At 42.9% G+C, this 20,407-nt stretch overlaps 1 long non-coding RNA gene across 1 annotated transcript; it reads left to right on the top strand.

Moving 5' to 3' along the window:
• The first annotated feature begins 3,399 nt into the window (after positions 1-3,399).
• On the top strand, positions 3,400-10,852 carry LOC139407796 (uncharacterized). The gene is made up of 3 exons (XR_011634127.1): positions 3,400-3,468; positions 10,400-10,597; positions 10,698-10,852. It is a non-coding gene; the product is annotated as an uncharacterized lncRNA (long non-coding RNA).
• The last annotated feature ends 9,555 nt before the right edge of the window (positions 10,853-20,407 follow it).

Raw genomic sequence — 20,407 nt, 5'->3', positions numbered from 1 at the left:
AGCTATGCACTTTGTATGTATTGCTGTTTCTATTCGAGACTGAATGGTAATACCTATATTGTGGTAATAGGATCATTGTATGAGCGCTGAAGATTGTGTGATATTATTGCTGAGCGCTCCAATGGCGATTATTGATTTGTGAATCTCAAATAGTGGCACTGAAAAATATTGGCGCTTCAGAAAATAAATCAGCGGTCTTATTTGCAATCTGTATCAGGCACATCAGATACAACTTTGTGAATTGTTGGCCAGTCAACTCATGTGTGATAATGCTGGGCTGAATAAAAACAAATTGTACTGTTTTCTGGGAAACTAATTAGGAAACATGATATCCCTTTGTGCTTAGATAAGAACTGCTATGCAATTACAGCATTGGTTGTTAGATAACACAACAACTCCAGCGAACATGTTACAGAACAATGTTGATACTGTATTTATTACTGTGTACTAGTTATATAGGTTTGAGGGTAGCTTGATTTACAGTGAGTAGATATACTGTCATTTCTACTGACATAAGGTATTCATCTCACAGCTGCTGAATGATTATGGATTGATAAGTGATTTGTAGTGAACCGCATAGTTTTAAGTAATATATTTCGGAATACTTTTCACTTATGATTCAAACCATGGACCTCATTCCTGTAAATCACAGATGCATTTGAAAAAACCTTCCTCAACAATGAATGCTAATTGTCAGAAGAATCCATATACCTCCTACCCCTGGGCAAGATCATGTGACATCAAAGGTCACTTCCACCGACCGCTATGCTGATGAACCCAGCTCTACCTCTCCACCAAACCTACCACTCCCTCATCAGCTGCCTTCATGACATCCAGAGCTGATTGAGCATGAACATCCTCAAACTCAACAAGACAGAGGTCATGCTCATCGGCTCCAAATGCACTCCCTCCAAACAGCACAACCTCAGCATTATCATAGATGGTTTCCCAGTCCTTCTGTCAAGACAAGTCAAAAGCCTCGGTGTCAACCTGGACAGTTCCCTCTCATTCGACTCCCACATAAAAACCATCACCCGGACAGCATTCTTCTACCTACGGAATATCTCCAGGCTCCGCCCCTTACTGTCACACTCCAGCACCGAAACCCTGATCCATGCCTTCGTCACTTCCAGACTTGACTAATGTAAGACTCATCAGATCCCCACAACTCATCAATAGACTCCAACTGGTCCAGAACCGTGCTGCCAGAATCCTCCCCTGCACCAGATCAACTGAACACATCACACCAATCCTCCTCAATCTACACTGGCTCCCTGTGCAATCCCCTATTAACTTTAAGATACTGCTCCCCACCTAGAAAGCCCTCCACAATTTGGCCCCCACCTACCTCTCTGACCTCTCTGCCTATGCCCCCTCACACTCCCCCTCTCCTGGTCTCCTTATCACCCCTTATTCTGCCTCGTCACCATAGGTGCCCAGGCTTTTAGCTGCTTGGCACACAGGTTCTGGAATGCACTCCCCCCATACATACATCATCTCACTCAAAAACCTGAAAACACACCTCTTCCAGGAAGCCTCAGTTTGGTGGTCCTATCCCCCATTCGGTGTTCCCAGTATGCCTATGATCTATCCTATGTGTCCCCCCAACCCAAACCCGGGTCCGTATCCTATTCCTAACACCCTAAACAAAACCCTTACCCTAAACCGGGTTTGTATCCTCTTTTTATCTGTCCTGTTTTGTCTGGTTCTTTTTATTTGTGATAGTTTAGATTTTTGCACTGTTGATTAATCATTTGATTTTACTTTTAATGTAAGATGTCCTTCAGTGTCCTGAAAAGTGTCAGTTATAATTCAAGCAGGCTTTTATAAGAATCATGCTAAGACGTAATACTACGAAAATAGACTATACTTGCCAATGCCATATTTAAGTTGTTAGAATAACTTTCCTTGCCTGTAAATAGAACACAGTACACTGCCGTTCAAAAGCTCAAAAATCTATTTTCTGCGAAACACAGGAATTTCAACTAAAACCTCATGCGAAATACACTGCTCAAAAAGATAAAGGGAACACTAAAATAACACATCCTAGATCTGAATGAATGAAATATTATTATTAAATACTTTTTTCTTTACATAGTTGAATGTGCTGACAACAAAATAACACAAAAATGATCAATGTAAATAAAATTTATCAACCCATGGAGGTCTGGATTTGGAGTCACACTCAAAATTAAAGTGGAAAACCACACTACAGGCTGATCCAACTTTGATGTAATGTCCTTGAAACAAGTCAAAATGAGGCTCAGTAGTGTGTGTGGCCTCCACGTGCCTGTATGACCTCCCTACAACGTCTGGGCATGCTCCTGATGAGGTGGCGGATGGTCTCCTGAGGGACTTCCTCCCAGACCTGAACTAAAGCATCCGCCAACTCCTTGACAGTCTGTGGTGCAACGTGGCGTTGGTGGATGGAGCGAGACATGATGTCCCAGATGTGCTCAATTGGATTCAGGTCTGGGGAACGGGCGGTCCATAGCATCAATGCCTTCCTCTTGCAGGAACTGCTGACACACTCCAGCCACATGATGTCTAGCATTGTCTTGCATTAGGAGGAACCGAGGGCCAAATGCACCAGCATATGGTCTCACAAGGGGTCTGAGGATCTCATCTCGGTACCTAATGGCAGTCAGGCACATGGAGGGCTGTGCGGCCCCCCAAAGAAATGCCACTCCACATCTCCTGATGTACTGGCCTGTCTCCTTGTAGCGCCTCCATGCTCTGGACACTACGCTGACAGACACAGCAAACCTTCTTGCCACAGCTCGCATTGATGTCCCATCCTGGATGAGCTGCACTACCTGAGCCACTTGTGTGGGTTGTAGACTCCGTCTCGTGCTACCACTAGAGTGAAAGCACCGCCAGCATTCAAAAGTGACCAAAACATCAGCCAGGAAGCATAGGAACTGAGAAGAGGTCTGTGGTCACCACCTGCAGAACCACTCCTTTATTGGAGGTGTCTTGCTAATTGCCTATAATTTCCACCTGTTGTCTAATCCATTTGCACAACAGCATGTGACAATTATTGTCAATCAGTGTTGCTTCCTAAGTGGACAGTTTGATTTCACAGAAGTGTGATTGACTTGGAGTTACATTGTGTTGTTTAAGTGTTCCCTTTATTTTTTTGAGCAGTGTATTTTGGTTTTGGCTTCTATGGTGAACATGGGCACTCAGTAAAAAAAATAAAAATCACAGTATGGCGTGTGGTTCAGAATCGCCATTCAAAATGAATGACGTACCACATATGCGGCGAGAGGAAGACCACACATATGAATGGCTTGACTGGTAAAATTATTTCCACCTTTTAATGGGTTGATTGTAGTCTAATCGTGTGTTTGAGATTACTCCGAATGCAATGAAATCAACGTCGCCCTGGCTACTCAGCTCCTCCCTCACGCTTGCTGTTGGTTTCGCTTATTATCAAACAGATCAACTGGCAAGAACAGCTGCAAGGCAAGTGATGTTCATTTTCTCAAACACTCCGCCAATTTATATTTAGCTAAGTGATTAATATAAAAGTTACTGCAATTATTAAACATTAGGCTGTGTCTAGGGTTGTTGGCAGGTTATACTGGCCTGGGAAATGTCGATTCAATTAGACTATGGTTCAATGTTTATACATTTTTTTAAGCGGGTGGACATCCTTCAAACATCCAACATTCATTTTTTTATTCGTGGAACTGTTCCAAAAATTAAACATTTGTAAAGAAGTAATGTTGAAGTTTGGCGTTGAAATATAAATACATTAATTCCTAGATAAGAGGCTAAATTGGATCTAAAATTATATTGCTTTTACGATTAGTCCTAAAAGTGAAAGTGAAAGATTCTAGTTGGAAACAGTCACACAGAAACAATCACTGGTTGTTATGCAAAAACGAACACTTTATTTATATTTGTTTATTTTTTCCTACACCACCACGATGAAACAGAGGTAATTTAACAGTACATCATTTAATGTAATAATTCAGTCATTTATACTACTAACCAATACCGTTGAAGTCAGAAGTTTACATACACCTTAGCCAAATACATTTAAACTCAGTTTCACAATTCTTGACAATTAATCCTAGTAAAAATACCCTGTCCTAGGTCAGTTAGGATCACCACTTTATTTTAAGAATGTGACAGAATAATAGTAGAGAGAATGATTTATTTCAGCTTGTAATTATTTCATCACATTCCCAGTGGGTCAGAAGTTTACATATACCAATTGAGTGTTTGGTAGCATTGCCTTTAAATTGTTTAACTTGGGTCAAACGATTTGGGGAGCCTTCCACAAGCTTCCCACAATGAGTTGGGTGAATTTTGGCCCATTCCTTCTGACCGTGCTGGTGTAACCAAGTCAGGTTTGTAGGCCTCCTTGCTCGCACATGTTTTTTCAGTTCTGCCCACAAATGTTCTATAGGATTGAGGTCAGGGCTTTGTGATGGCCACTCCAATACCTTGACTTTGTTGTCCTTAAGCCATTTTGCCACAACTTTGAAAGTATGCTTGTGGTCATTGTCCATTTGGAAGACCCATTTGCAACCAAGTTTATCTTCCTGACTGATGTCTTGAGATGTTGCTTCAGTATATCCACACAATTTTCCATCCTCATGATGCCAGCGATTTTGTGAAGTGCACCAGTCCCTCCTGCAGCAAAGCATCCCCACAACATGATGCTGCCACCCCTGTGCTTCACGGTTGGGATGATGTTCTTCGGCTTGCAAGCCTCCCCCTTTTTCCTCTAAACAACGATGGTCATTATGGCCAAACAGTTCTATTTTTGTTTTATCAGACCAGAGGACATTTCTCCAAAAAGTACGATCTTTGTCACCATGTGCAGTTGCAAACCGTAGTCTGGCTTTTTTATGGGGGTTTGGGAGCAGTGGCTTCTTCCTTGCTGAGCGGCCTTTCAGGTTGTGTCAATATAGGACTTGTTTTACTGTGGATATAGATACTTTTGCACCTGTTTCCTCCAACATCTTCACAAGGTCCTTTGCTGTTGTTCTGGGATTGATTTGCACTTTTTGCACCAAAGTATGTTAATCTCTAGGAGACAGAACGAGTCTCCTTCCTGAGCGGTATGACGGCTGCGTGGTCCTATGGTGTTTATACTTGCGTATCATTGTTTGTACAGATGAACGTGGTACCTTCAGGCGTTTGGAAATTGCTCCCAAGGATGAACCAGACTTGTGGAGGTCTACAATTTTTTTCTGCGGTCTTGGCTGATTTCTTTTGATTTTCCCATGATGTCAAGCAAAGAGGCACTGAGTTTGAAGGTAGGCCTTGAAATACATCCACAGGTACACCTTCAATAGGCTAATTAACATCATTTGAGTCAATCAGAAGCTTCTAAAGACATGACAATTTTCTGAAATTTTCCAAGCTGTATAAAGGCATAGTCAACATAGTATGTAAAGTGGTTGAAAAATGAGTTTTAATGACTCCAACCTAAGTGTATGTAAACTTCCGACTTCAACTGTACGTGTAATAGTATTGTAATGACCCAGTGTAATGAAACGGGTAGAGAACCCTCCACCTTCTGGCCCGTGGCCCCGCGGAAATCAACAGTGCCACCAAAGCATGCTCCAGTGGCAGATTCTATCTCCCCCCTTATAAACCAGGCCCGCTACAGTATGTAATATGTAGTACGTTGCCTAATGTTTGAGGTCAATGCCAAGATAGTCTAACTAGGAAACAGGTGGCTGGAATGTTATCTAAATATGTTCCCTTCTCATGCGGTACTGGTCAAGAAAGAACAGTATAATAATACCAGTTCAATGGCCTGCTCACTCAAATACATAGTTGTTTTTAATTACATTAAAGTAGCCTATCAAGTGGGGTGTTCAGGAAACAAATCAAGATAACAGAAACCATGTAACGTCTTTATCGTGATAGCCTAAGATAAGGCTTGGACATTTGGCAAGGTTATCTATGGGTGCTTCTCAACCTTTTTTTGCACCAGTGATCAGCTATGTTGTGGCTTTTTTCAACAATTTTTTTCAACAATTTAAGGCAATGCTACGAAATACTAATTGAGTGTATGTCAACTTCTGACCCACTGGGAATGCGATGAAAGAAATAAAAGCTGAATTAAATCATTCTCTCTACTCTTATTCTGACATTTCACATTAAAATAAAGCGGTGTTCCTAACTGACCTAAGACAGGGATTTTTTTTACTTGGATTAAATGTCAGGAATTGTGAAACTGAGTTTAAATGTATTTGGCTAAGGTGTATGTACACTTCAGAATTCAACTGTACATGTAGGTAGAGTTAACTTCTTGCGGATCAGTGGGACACGTCCCACCTGGCCAACATCCGGTGAAATTGCAGAGCACTAAATTCAAATTAAATTACTAGAAATATTAAACTTTCATGAAATCACAAGTGCAGTACATCAAAATAAAGCTTAACTTGATGTTAATCCAGCCGCTGTGTCAGATTTCAACAAGGCTTTATGGCGAAAGCAAGCCATGCGATTATCTGAGGACAGCGCCCAGCACACACATGCATAACAAATTATTTTCAACCAGGGAGTTGCTACACGAAAGTCAGAAATAGCGATAAAATATATGCCTTAACTTTGAAAATCTTCTTCTGTTGGCACTCCAAAAGGTCCCAGTTACCTTACAAATGGTCCTTTCGTTCGATAAACTCCTTCTTTATATCCATAAAAACAAAGTTTAGCTGGCGCGCTTCAGTCAATAATCCACTCGTTTTCCCCTCATTGACGCGCTTGGAAACACTACAACCAAAATGGGAGCCACATAGAAAAACTACAAATGTTGGCTCATTTTTCCAAAAACCAGCCTGACACTCTTTCACTGTTGACATCTAGTGGAAGCCCTAGGAACTGCAATCGGGCACGAATTCGCCCTATTCTAAAAGTGCCAGCCATTGAAAGTGGTAGGATGGTAGGATTTTTTGGGGATGGTTTGTCCTTGGGATTTCGCCTGCCATTTCAGTTCTGTTATACTCACAGAGATTATTTTAATAGTTTTAGAAACTTTACAGTGTTCTATCCAAATCTATCAATTATATGCGTATCCTAGCTTCTGGGCCTGAGTAGCAGGCAGTTTACTTTGGGCACACTTTTCATCCGGATGTCAAAATACCGCCCCCTATCCCAAAGAAGTTTTAAAGTGACTGACTATGCATAGAGAATAAATAGAGAGTAGCAGCAACGTAAAATACGGGGGGTGGTTGGACAATGCAAATAGTCTGGGTAGCCATTTGATCAGCTGTTCAGGAGTCTTATGGCTTGCGGGTAGAAGCTGTTAAGAAGCCATTTGGATCTAGACTTGGCGCTCCGGTGCCGCTTTCCGTGCGGTAGCAGAGAGAACAGTCACCGACTGTAGTCTGACAATTTTTAGGGCCTTCCTCTGACATGCCTAGTATAGAGGTCCTGCGTGGCAGGAAGCTTGGTCCCATGGATGTACTGGATGTACCCTCTGTAGTGCCTTGCGGACGGAGGCCGAGCAGTTGTAGAACTTTTTGAGGATCTGAGGACCCATTTCAAATAGGCTTTGTTGTGCCCTCTTCACGAGGTTGTTAGTTTGTTGGTGATGTGGACACCAAAGAACTTGAAGCTCTCAACCTGCTCCACTACGGCCCCGTTGATGAGAATGGGGGCATGCTCTGTCCTCCTTTCCCCGTAGTCCACAATCATCTCCTTTGTCTTGATCACGTTGAGGGAGAGGTTGTTATCCTGGCACCTCATGGCCAGGTCTCTGACCTCCCTGTAGGCTCTCTCATCGTTGTCAGTGATCACTGTTGTGTCATCGGCAAACTTAATGATGAGTCGTGCCTGGTCATGCAGTCATGAGTGAACAGCGAGTACAGGAGGGGACTGTGCACGCACCCCTGAGGGGGCCCCGTGTTGAGGATCAGCGTGGCGGATGTGTTGTCATCTACCCTTACCACCTGGGGACGGCCCGTCAGGAAGTTCAGGATCCAGTTGTTTAGTCCCAGGGTCCTTAGCTTAGTGATGAGCTTTGTGGGCACTATGGTGTTGAACGCTAGCTGTAGTCAATAAACAGCATTCTCACATAGGTGTGGGAAAGGGCAGTGTGGAGTGCAGTAGAGATTGCATCATCTGTGGCTCTGTTGGGGCGGTATGCAAATTGTAGTGGGTCTAGGGTTTCTGGGATAATGGTGTTGATGTGAGCCCTGACTAGCCTTTCAAAGCACTTCATGGTTACAAATGTAAGTGCTATGGGTCGGTAGTCATTTAAGCAGGTTACCTTAATGTTCTTGGGCACAGGGACTATGGTGGTCTGCTTGAAACATGTTGCTGTGAGGATCGACGCTGGAGACGAGAAACCGGTACAGGGAGTGAACATTTAATGAAACACGGACATGAAACATGACAGGAACAGCATCTGGACAGGGGAAAAATAACTACATCATGCTGACACAGGGAACAAACGGGGGAGCAGACAGTAATAGATGGGGGCATACAACAAAGGGAAGGAGTCCAGGTGAGTCCAAAGATGGCGACAGGTGTGCGTAATGAAGGGCAGCCTGGCACCAGCGAGGGAGAGCGGGAGTAGGTGTGAAAGTTCGTATTACAGACTCAGTTGGGTTGAACATTTCAGTGAAGACACTTGCCAGTTGGTGAGCACATGCTCGGAGTACACGTCCTGGTAATCCATCTGGCGCTGCAGCCTTGTGAATGTTGACCTGTTTAAAGGTCTTACTCACATCGGCTATGGAGAGCGCGATCACACAGTCGTCTGGAACAGCAGGTGTAGTACGATTCAATCTTAGCCCTGTATTGACGCTTTGTCTGTTGGATGGTTCGTCAGAGGGCATAGCGGGATTTCTTATAAGCTTCCGGGTTAGAGTCCCTCTCCTTGAAAGCGTCAGCTCTACCCTTTAGCTCAGTGCAGATGTTTCCTGTAATCCATGGCTTCTGGTAGGGGTTTGTACGTACAGTCACTGTGGGGACGACGTCATCGATGCAATTATTGATGAAGCCTGTGAATGATGTGGTGTACTCCTCAATGCCATCGGGAGAATCCCGTAACATATTCCAGTCTGCTAGCAAAACAGTCCTGCAGCTTAGCATCTGCGTCTTCTGACCACTTCTTTATTGACAGAGTCACTGGTGCTTCCTGCTTTAGTTTTTGCTTGTAAGCACAAATCAGAAAGATAGAATTATGGTCAGATTTGCCAGATGGAAGGTGAGGGAGAGCTTTGTACACATCTCTGTGTGTGGAGTAAAGGTGGTTTAGTGTTTTTTCCCCCCTCTGGTTGCACATTTTAACATGTTGGTAGAAATGAGGTAAAACTGATTTATTTCCATGCATTAAAGTCCCCGGCCTCTAGGAACGCCGCCTCTGGATGAGCGTTTTCCTGTTTGCTTATGGCCGTATACAGCTCATTGTGTGCGGTCTTAGTGTCAGCATTGGTTTGTGGTGGTAAATAGACAGCTAAAAACTCTTGGTAAATAGTGGTTTACAGCTTATCATGAGATACTCTACCTCAGGCAAGCAAAACCTCAAGACTTCCTTACTATTAGATTTTGTGCACCAGCTGTTGTTTACAAATATACACAGACCGCCACCCCTTGTCTTATCGGAGGCAGCTGTTCTATAATGCCGATGCAGCGTAAAACCCGCCAGCTGTATGTTATCCATGTCGTCATTCAGTCACGACTCAGTGAAACATAAGATATTACAGTTTTTAACGTCCCGTTGGTAGGATATACGTGAAATGATTTCCAATTCAAAAGACAAAATCTAACCTCTAACCACAGTTACCGCTAGCTAGCTATAAAGTTGTTGTTCCACATGTTTTCTATCAAAACAGGCAGTTAGCATTCATAAAATGTTCAATCAAAATCAGATGAGGCTTGGACCAGGATTATAGAAAACTCAGAGTTAGAGATATGGCAGGGGCTAGAGTTCACGGGCCTGCCCACCAGCTCCAATACAACTGCATTAGATTTGCATTTTATATGCAAGAATGAAAGTTGCGTTATTGGTCTGAATGACTCGATGAATCTTGCATACTCAAACAGAATTGTTTTTTCTCTTTACAATAACTTTGTTATTGCATAGTAATGGAGTTGAGGGGTTTATGTTGTTAAACAAGTGGCGTAAGGAACACTACTTGTGTAAGAACTCCATTACAATGCAATTACTAAAGTACTAGTTATGTAACAACATAATACACTGTGAGGTCTTTAATTTCACTTTCTATGTGATTATACTTTTGAAATGTATACATTTGTTACCCAAGTTGAAAAAAGTAATACAATTAGACAATTCAATACATGGCTTTGTGTGAGTGTCACAGCTATAAAGTTGCTATCGAGGGTCCCCGCCCAAAAATATCCAGTCTATGTTCATATTAGCCACTGAGCTAAAATATGGACATTTCCTTTATTTCTGTAGAACCAAGGATGAAGAAATTCTTCTCTATTTTGACTGGGAATACCCTGGGGTCTCATGAGAAATTAATTAATTGTCTCGCTTCCAAAAGACACTTAACCGAAGTGATGTCACTAGAGGAGAGTGATGTCATCCTGGCTTTCTGTCCCATCGTCTCTCGTGCTGGGACTGATATTGAAGCAGCACTGCAGCAGATTCCAGGTAATCAATATCCATGAAGAATATTGTCAAAACGTTAATGAATCATTAATCAGGTATGTTTACGTGATTAATGTTACTGTTATCCCCTCTCTCTTGACAGCTGGTAAACCTGTCATCCTGGTAGTGCTGCATCACACCTTCGATCCAGACTACACTGTACCTAACAGTAGCAGACTAGTGACCAGAGGTGATGAAATACTCACAGTGGACTGTCTCTTCCATGAGAGCAAAGGACTACTGAAGTGTCAACGCAATAGGAAAGCAATCAAAAAGATTCAAGAGAGGCTAAACAAATGGCCAAAGGTAGTTTATTCTTAGTTTAATTATCATGTTTGGTCATAAATGACATACATGCCTACAGTTGAAGTTAGTCTGTTTTGTCGACACAGAATGAAACCACTTACAGAAGCCTTGTTATGTTTAACAGTCATACATGGCTGTGTTTTTATTCAAAATGCATTCACAGGTGAATGTCAAAAATCACAATATATGTATTTATATTTTACATCTTTACTTTTACTTCTCATCAATCTGATGAGATGACCAACAATTCTACAATATCTACAGTGATAATTGGCATCTAAAGACTGGGCTTCCATATGAACACTGTTCCTGGACTAAAAACCACTTTCAATAGATTCTCTAATGAGCATGCTTTTTAGTCCAGAAGGCTTAATCTGGGATGTGGGAAAACAGCCCGAAGGGTTTTTAATAACTTTCATAGGTAAATGATACCATGGAAACGGCTGAGCCAAGGACTTTTGGGATGGTACAGATGTAGGATCTTAATTTGAGCCAGTTTGCTACAGCAGGACAATAATCCTGCAGCAACAGGAAATGTGAATTATTATTTGCATTATAATTAATGGACATTTTTGTAGGGATTGATATGTTTTTCGTAAGGGAAAGTCTGAAAGGCTTTTTAAACCTAAAATACACTACACGTTCTCCTAGAACATTGTGATCCAATTAAGATCCTACATGTATGTGTATTCTCATTTTATATGGTTTACTTTAAATATACAGAAATAATTGACTTATTCTGGGCTTTGCAAAAAGAGACCGTGTAATCAACTAATATATATTTTTAGGTAGGAGACTGAAAGCGTACATGAGTGACATGGCAGAATAGTCATGTACTATTAGTGTTTGTCAAAGTTAATTTCTGTTGGTCAATGAATGCTTTCCAAATAAGGTTGACCTATATCCTCTCTTCTAAGGTGAGACAAGAAACAGAGGGGAAGGTCAGTTGCTGCAGCATTTGCTGATGAAAGGCCCAAGAAACGAGGCAGTGCACACTCACACCTGAAGATGAAAAGATGACGGGACCAACCTGTCTTTAGAAGTGTGTGAGACCGTGTGATCAGCAGTAATACATTAACACCACTGTAATCATTGTATGATGCAATAATTCACACATTGGCTTTTTGGAAGAGATTCTGAATGAAATCAATGGTAGGAAGTACATTTTCCAGTAATTTCTTGTTTGAATGCATATTACTTTGTCTATGAACATATTAATCTCAAATAGCAGAAATTACCACAGTGATATTTTCCCAAGTTGTTTACTTTCAAGTAGTTTACTCACCGACGAAGCATTTATTAGACACATAATTTAATAAATGAGAGATGTACTGCGCCCTGGAGGTGACATTGACTGAGATGTTTTTTTTAAAAACAAGCTCACAAATTATAAAACGTGCTCATGATTTATAAAACGAGCTCACAAATTATAAACCATGCTCACAAATGACTAAAACGTGTGCATGAATTATAAAACGAGCTCACAAATTATAAACCATGCTCACAAATTACTAAAACGTGTGCATGAATTATAAAACATCTGGGGAAGGGTACCAAAGAATCTCTGCAGCATTGAAGGTCCCCAAGAACACAATGGCCTCCATAATTCTTAAATAAAATTAAGAAGTTGATAACCACCAAGGCTCTTCCTAGAGCTAGCCGCTCGGCCAAACTGAGCAATCGGGGGAGAAGGGCCTTGGTCAGGGAGGTGACCAAGAACCTGACGGTCACTCTGAGAGCTCTAAAGTTCCTCTGTAGTGATGGAAGAAACTTCCAGAAGGACATCCATATCTGCAGCACTCCACCAACCAGGTGTAACAGTGGTAAGGTGTTGGGACTGCTGTTGGGACACTGCTGTTGGGGCAGCTTTATGTAGGCTTGAACAGTTTGTGGGCACCGTTTTTTACCTTTATAGTCCAATGAATGTATTGAATATCCAATGAATATTAGATTGAGCAATGTTGGAGTGGCATTGACTAAAATACAGTAGAATAGAATACAGTGTTTACATGAGATGAGTAAAGCAGTATGTAAACATTATTAAAGTGACTAGTGTTCCATTATTAAAGTGGTCAGTGATTCCAAGTCTATGTTTATGGGGCAGGGTTGCGTAACCTGCTTCATCACTAGCCAATGCCGGTTAGTGATGGCTATTTAACAGTCGGATGGCCTTGAGATAGAAGCTGTTTTTCAGTCTCTCGGTCCCAGCTTTCATGCACCTGTACTGACCTCACCTTCTGGATGATAGTGTTTCCCAACTCCAGTTCTCAAGTATCCCCAACAGCACACATTGTTGGTGAAGCACCGGACAAACTCACTTGATTCAACTCATTGAGGGCTTGATGATCAGTTGACCAGTTGAGTCAGGTGTGCTTGTCCGGGGCAACAAGAATGTGTGCTGTTGGGGGTACTGGAGGACTGGAGTTGGGAGTCACTGCTCTAACATAAGAGGTTAGTCAAATAAATCAGTGATGTGACTGACGGGGAGTAGAAATTCTTAATCTAGTCCGAAATATTTCCCCTGAGGGGCAAGAAGTTATGGCAACAAAGAGGAGGAGAGATACCTTCCACTGTTCTGTTCTAGCCACAACATGCTCTTCCACACACACACACACACACTCTCACACACATTCCTTGCTGCTGCAGACCTTAGCCTGATTCCCAGTCTGTTTGTGCCATCCTGCCAACTCCTTGTCACTCACGGTGATGCCAACGGTTTGGCTTGACAATGACAGCAATGGAGTTGGCTACAGACACCTAGCCAACTCACACTGCATTACGAACACACACATTAACTGCACTACGCCCCCCCCCCCCCCCCAAGATTGTCCACTCCTGATTAAGTATGTCCAGTCATCAGTCTTTTACATCTTGTTTAAATGCCAGTAGATTACCTAATGACATATACACTGAGTATATCAAACATTAGGAACACCTTCATAATATTGAGTTGCACCCCCTCCCCCCCACACCTTTCGCCCTCAGAACAGCCTCAATTCGTCGGCATATGGCCTCTACAAGGTGTCTAAAATGTTCCACAGGGATGCTGGCCCATGTTGACTCCAATGCTTCCCACAGTTGTGTCGAGTTGGCTGGTGCACCATTCTCGATACACACAGGAAACTGTTGAGTGTGAAAAACCCAGAAGCGTTGCAGTTCTTGACACAAACCGGTGCACCTGGCACCTACTATCATACCCTGTTCAAAGGTACTTTATTTTTTTTTAAATATTTCAACTTTATTTAAAACTTATTCAGGATCGTTGGCTCCCCATGTGATGGTTGAGCTAACGTAGGCTAAAGTGATTAGCATGAGGTTGTAAGTAACAAGAACATTTCCCAGGACATAGACTTATCTGAAATTCTTGTTAATCTAACTGCACTGTCCAATTTATAGTAGCTATCAAATCAAATCAAATCAAATTTTATTTGTCACATACACATGGTTAGCAGATGTTAATGCGAGTGTAGCGAAATGCTTGTGCTTCTAGTTCCGACAATGCAGTAATAACCAACAAGTAATCTAACTAACAATTCCAAAACTACTGTCTTATACACAGTGTAAGGGGATAAAGAATATGTACATAAGGATATATGAATGAGTGATGGTACAGAGCAGCATAGGCAGGATACAGTAGATGGTATTGAGTACAGTATATACATGAGGTGAGTATGTAAACAAAGTGGCATAGTTAAAGTGGCTAGATATACATGTATTACATAAGGATGCAGTCGATGATATAGAGTACAGTATATACGTATGCATATGAGATGAATAATGTAGGGTAAGTAACATTATATAAGGTAGCATTGTTTAAAGTGGCTAGTGATATATTTACATCATTTCCCATCAATTCCCATTATTAAAGTGGCTGGAGTTGAGTCAGTGTCAGTGTCAGTGTGTTGGCAGCAGCCACTCAATGTTAGTGGTGGCTGTTTAACAGTCTGATGGCCTTGAGATAGAAGCTGTTTTTCAGTCTCTCGGTCCCAGCTTTGATGCACCTGTACTGACCTCGCCTTCTGGATGATAGCGGGGTGAACAGGCAGTGGCTCGGGTGGTTGATGTCCTTGATGATCTTTATGGCCTTCCTGTAACATCGGGTGGTGTAGGTGTCCTGGAGGGCAGGTAGTTTGCCCCCGGTGATGCGTTGTGCAGACCTCACTACCCTCTGGAGAGCCTTACGGTTGTGGGCAGAGCAGTTGCCGTACCAGGCGGTGATACAGCCCGCCAGGATGCTCTCGATTGTGCATCTGTAGACGTTTGTGAGTGCTTTTGGTGACAAACCAAATTTCTTCAGCCTCCTGAGGTTGAAGAGGCGCTGCTGCGCCTTCTTCACGATGCTGTCTGTGTGAGTGGACCAATTCAGTTTGTCCGTGATGTGTACGCCGAGGAACTTAAAACTTGCTACCCTCTCCAATACTGTTCCATCGATGTGGATAGGGGGGTGTTCCCTCTGCTGTTTCCTGAAGTCCACAATCATCTCCTTAGTTTTGTTGACGTTGAGTGTGAGGTTATTTTCCTGACACCACACTCCGAGGGCCCTCACCTCCTCCCTGTAGGCCGTCTCATCGTTGTTGGTAATCAAGCCTACCACTGTTGTGTCGTCCGCAAACTTGATGATTGAGTTGGAGGCGTGCGTGGCCACGCAGTCGTGGGTGAACAGGAAGTACAGGAGAGGGCTCAGAACGCACCCTTGTGGGGCCCCAGTGTTGAGGATCAACGGGGTGGAGATGTTGTTGCCTACCCTCACCACCTGGGGGCGGCCCGTCAGGAAGTCCAGTACCCAGTTGCACAGGGCGGGGTCGAGACCCAGGGTCTCAAGCTTGATGACGAGCTTGGAGGGTACTATGGTGTTGAATGCCGAGCTGTAGTCGATGAACAGCATTCTTACATAGGTATTCCTCTTGTCCAGATAGGTTAGGGCAGTGTGCAGTGTGGTTGAGATTGCATCGTCTGTGGACCTATTTGGGCGGTAAGCAAATTGGAGTGGGTCTAGGGTGTCGGGTAGGGTGGAGGTGATATGGTCCTTGACTAGTCTCTCAAAGCACTTCATGATGACGGAAGTGAGTGCTACGGGGCGGTAGTCGTTTAGCTCAGTTACCTTAGCTTTCTTGGGAACAGGAACAATGGTGGCCCTCTTGAAGCATGTGGGAACAGCAGACTGGTATAGGGATTGATTGAATATGTCCGTAAACACACCGGCCAGCTGGTCTGCGCATGCTCTGAGGGCGCGGCTGGGGATGCCGTCTGGGCCTGCAGTCTTGCGAGGGTTAACACGTTTAAATGTCTTACTCACCTCAGCTGCTGTGAAGGAGAGTCCGCATGTTTTCGTTGCAGGCCGTGTCAGTGGCACTGTATTGTCCTCAAAGCGGGCAAAAAAGTTATTTAGTCTGCCTGGGAGCAGGACATCCTGGTCCGTGACTGGGCTGGATTTCTTCTTGTAGTCTGTGATTGACTGTAGACCCTGCCACATGCCTCTTGTGTCTGAGCCATTGAACTGAGATTCTACTTTGTCTCTGTACTGACGCTTAGCTTGTTTGATAGCCTTGCGAAGGGAATAGCTGCACTGTTTGCATTCGGTCATGTTACCAGTCACTTTGCCCTGATTAAAAGCAGTGGTTCGCGCTTTCAGTTTCACGCGAATGCTGCCATCAATCCACGGTTTCTGGTTAGGGAATGTTTTAATCGTTGCTATGGGAACGACATCTTCAACGCACGTTCTAATGAACTCGCACACCGAATCAGCGTATTCGTCAATATTGTTATCTGACGCAATACGAAACATGTCCCAGTCCACGTGATGGAAGCAGTCTTGGAGTGTGGAGTCAGCTTGGTCGGACCAGCGTTGGACAGACCTCAGCGTGGGAGCCTCTTGTTTTAGTTTCTGTCTGTAGGCAGGGATCAACAAAATGGAGTCGTGGTCAGCTTTTCCGAAAGGAGGGCGGGGCAGGGCCTTATATGCGTCGCGGAAGTTAGAGTAACAATGATCCAAGGTTTTTCAACCCCTGGTTGCGCAATCGATATGCTGATAAAATTTAGGGAGTCTTGTTTTCAGATTAGCTTTGTTAAAATCCCCAGCTACAATGAATGCAGCCTCCGGATAAATGGATTCCAGTTTGCAAAGAGTCAAATAAAGTTTGTTCAGAGCCATCGATGTGTCTGCTTGGGGGGGGGATATATACGGCTGTGATTATAATCGAAGAGAATTCTCTTGGTAGATAATGCGGTCTACATTTGATTGTGAGGAATTCTAAATCAGGTGAACAGAAGGATTTGAGTTCCTGTATGTTTCTTTCATCACTCCATGTCTCGTTAGCCATAAGGCATACGCCCCCGCCCCTCTTCTTACCAGAAAGATGTTTGTTTCTGTCAGCGCGATGCGTGGAGAAACCCGCTGGCTGCACCGCCTCCGATAGAGCCATGTTTCCGTGAAGCAAAGAACGTTACAGTCTCTGATGTCCCTCTGGAATGCTACCCTTGCTCGGATTTCATCAACCTTGTTGTCAAGAGACTGGACATTGGCGAGAAGAATGCTAGGGAGTGGTGCATGATGTGCCCGTCTCCGGAGTCTGACCAGAAGACCGCCTCGTTTCCCTCTTTTTCTGAGTCGTTTTTTTGGGTCGCTGCATGGGATCCATTCCGTTGTCCTGGGTAAAAGGCAGAACACAGGATCCGCGTCGCGAAAAACATATTCTTGGTCGTACTGATGGTGAGTTGACGCTGATCTTATATTCAGTAGTTCTTCTCGACTGTATGTAATGAAACCTAAGATGACCTGGTGTACTAATGTAAGAAATAACACGTAAAAAAACAAAACACTGCATAGTTTCCTAGGAACGCGAAGCGAGGCGGCCATCTCTGTCGGCGCCGGAAGTTAACTAAGTTAACTTGCCTCTGATCTGGCAAACTCAAACACATACTTCGTTTGTAAACGATGTCTGAGTGTTGGAGCGTGCCTTTGGCTATCTGTAAATAAAATGAATAAGAACATGGTGCCGTTTGGTTTGCTTAATATAAGGAATTTGAATTGATTTATACTTTCACTTTTGATACTTAAGTATATTTAAAAACAAATACTTTTAGACTTTGACTCATGTAGGATTTTACTGTGTGACTTTCACTTTTACTTGAGTCATTTTCTATTAATGTCTATTCATTTTTGCTCAAGTATGACAATTTGGTACTTTTTTCAATACTGCATTTAGTTCCAGTGAAGGGAAATCGTAACGCTACAACATACAATGACATTCTAGACGATTCTGTGCTTCCAACTTTGTGGCAACAATTTGGGGAAGGCCCTTTCCTGTTTCAGCATGACAATGCCCCTGTGCACGAAGCGAAGTCCATACAGAAATGGTTTGTCAAGATCTGTGTGGGAGAACTTGACTGGCCCAAAGGTGTTCAACCCCATCGAACACCGACTGCGAGCCAGGTCTAATCGCCCAACATCAGTGCCCGACCTCACTAATACTCTTGTGGCTAAATTGAAGAGAGTTCCAGCAGCAATGTTCCAACGTCTAGTGGAATCATTCCCAGAAGAGTGGAGGCTGTTATAGCAGCGTAGGGGGGACCAACTCCATATTAATGTCCATGATTTTGGAATGAGATGTTTGATGAGCAGGTGTCCACATACGTTTAGTAATGTAGTGTATTTCAGCTCTGAATCTTTTGTCTTGCCCATTCACTCTCCGAATGGCACACACTCAATCCATGTCTCAAGGATTAAAAATCCTTCTTTAACCTGTTTCCTCCCATTCATCTACACTGATTGAAGTAGTTTAACAAGTGACATAAATAAGGGATCATAGCTGTCACCTGGATTCACCTAGTGAGTCTATGTTATGGAAAGAGCAGGTGTTTTTAAAGTGTAGTTCCATATGGCAAAAGTTTGCCAAAGGAGAGCTAAACTATCACTTCAACCCAGGCTCCAACAAGGAGCTTCACTGCAGTAAAAAAAACACTGGTCAGACTCCAGCCTGGCATTGGCTAGACTTCGAACCAGTCCTGCAGGTCTTTAAGTTCTCTGTGTACCATGATCCCTGGTGCTCTCTTAGTAATGATCTCACACACAGTGACTCTGTTCCTTGGCCAGTCAGTGTATAATGGCTAATCCCATACACACACTGACAGTTTGGCACACGCTCAAAGAAACACCAATCCCAGGTAGCCATTTCCAATAATACGAAATCACTGACAAAGTGGAGTAATACTGGCAACATAATGTAATATATATTGAAATGGACTGGATTTATGTATTTTTCATCTGAGTGGAGGACTGCCGTACCTGAGTTGGAGATAGGGCCCCAGTAAGGAGAGTCAAACTCGTATTCAGCCTTCAGAATCTGCTCAAAGAGCTCGGCGTCGTTCTCGTCATAGAATGGAGGGCATCCACACAAACTGTGGTAGGGCAAGAGCACAGAGGCATCCTATGAGAATTATTTTGTACAAAATTAATCCCTTCAATCTCCTTTTTTTGATGTAATCACTGATCTGACATGAGTTTACTGGTGGGTTTACTGGTGTAAGCCATGAAATTGACACCTATCCAATTATGTTATACATACATACAGTACCAGTCAAAAGTTTGGACACACCTACTCGTTTTTCTTTATTTTTACAATTTTCAATAAAATAATCCAAACCCAATATATCGCTGCTGGGATTCAAGTGACACTGACAGAAGAACGACTAGGGGTATTTAATTGCCACTGGTTTAGACCTGCTGACACATTGGCTAAAATGACTGCTGACTACTGTAGTGTTACTGCAACATTTATGGACTATTGTAGTTTAACCTCCCTAATATTTCTCTTTTTCCAAATGTTGCAATTGACTGGTTGGTATCTCTGCTTGGATTCAAACGTCCTGCTACAAACGGTTGAGATATGAAGGAAGGTATTGCACTGATGTGTATTTGTATTTTATTGACAGGCCAGGGGTGATCCATAGATCAGGGCGGGGTGATAAATAATTGCCTACTCGACATCCTGCTCTGCAACATCATTGAAAACAACCCCCAACTAAGCAAAATGAAAAATTAGCGACAGGGTAAATATAATGAAATATGTAGGCTTACATTTAAATTATTCTACTGTGGGCTACTGCTTATAGTTGCACGAAAGTGAACATTTTAGATTGCTCCATATTTCCAAATGGTTTATGTTATACAGTATATTATGTAAATAACAAAATGTTCCTATTACATAAAACAGAGGCATATATTTGAGGTTGATATATACCGTGCTCGACTCTCACAACACAAAGAAGCGATTCTGGAGAGGATGTTGCACAGAGGTCCAACGTGAGAGAACACTTGTGTTTCTGGGAAAGAGACCAGATGACATTAACATCATAGTTTTGTGTACAATGTGATCAGATGTAATACATGATACAGTATAAATACTACTCTGAAATTCTTCACTGTAACAACTGGGAATACTGGGATGTCTCATGAGGACTTTACAGGGTGTCTCATTACAGGAAGAGGTTTAACTGAAGTGACGAAGG

This window comes from Oncorhynchus clarkii, chromosome 4 (genome assembly GCF_045791955.1).
Source record: "Oncorhynchus clarkii lewisi isolate Uvic-CL-2024 chromosome 4, UVic_Ocla_1.0, whole genome shotgun sequence".
In the NCBI taxonomy this organism is placed as follows: Eukaryota; Metazoa; Chordata; class Actinopteri; order Salmoniformes; family Salmonidae; genus Oncorhynchus; species Oncorhynchus clarkii.
Note: the sequence above shows the minus strand (reverse complement) of the source record. Positions and strands in the feature narration are given on the sequence as shown.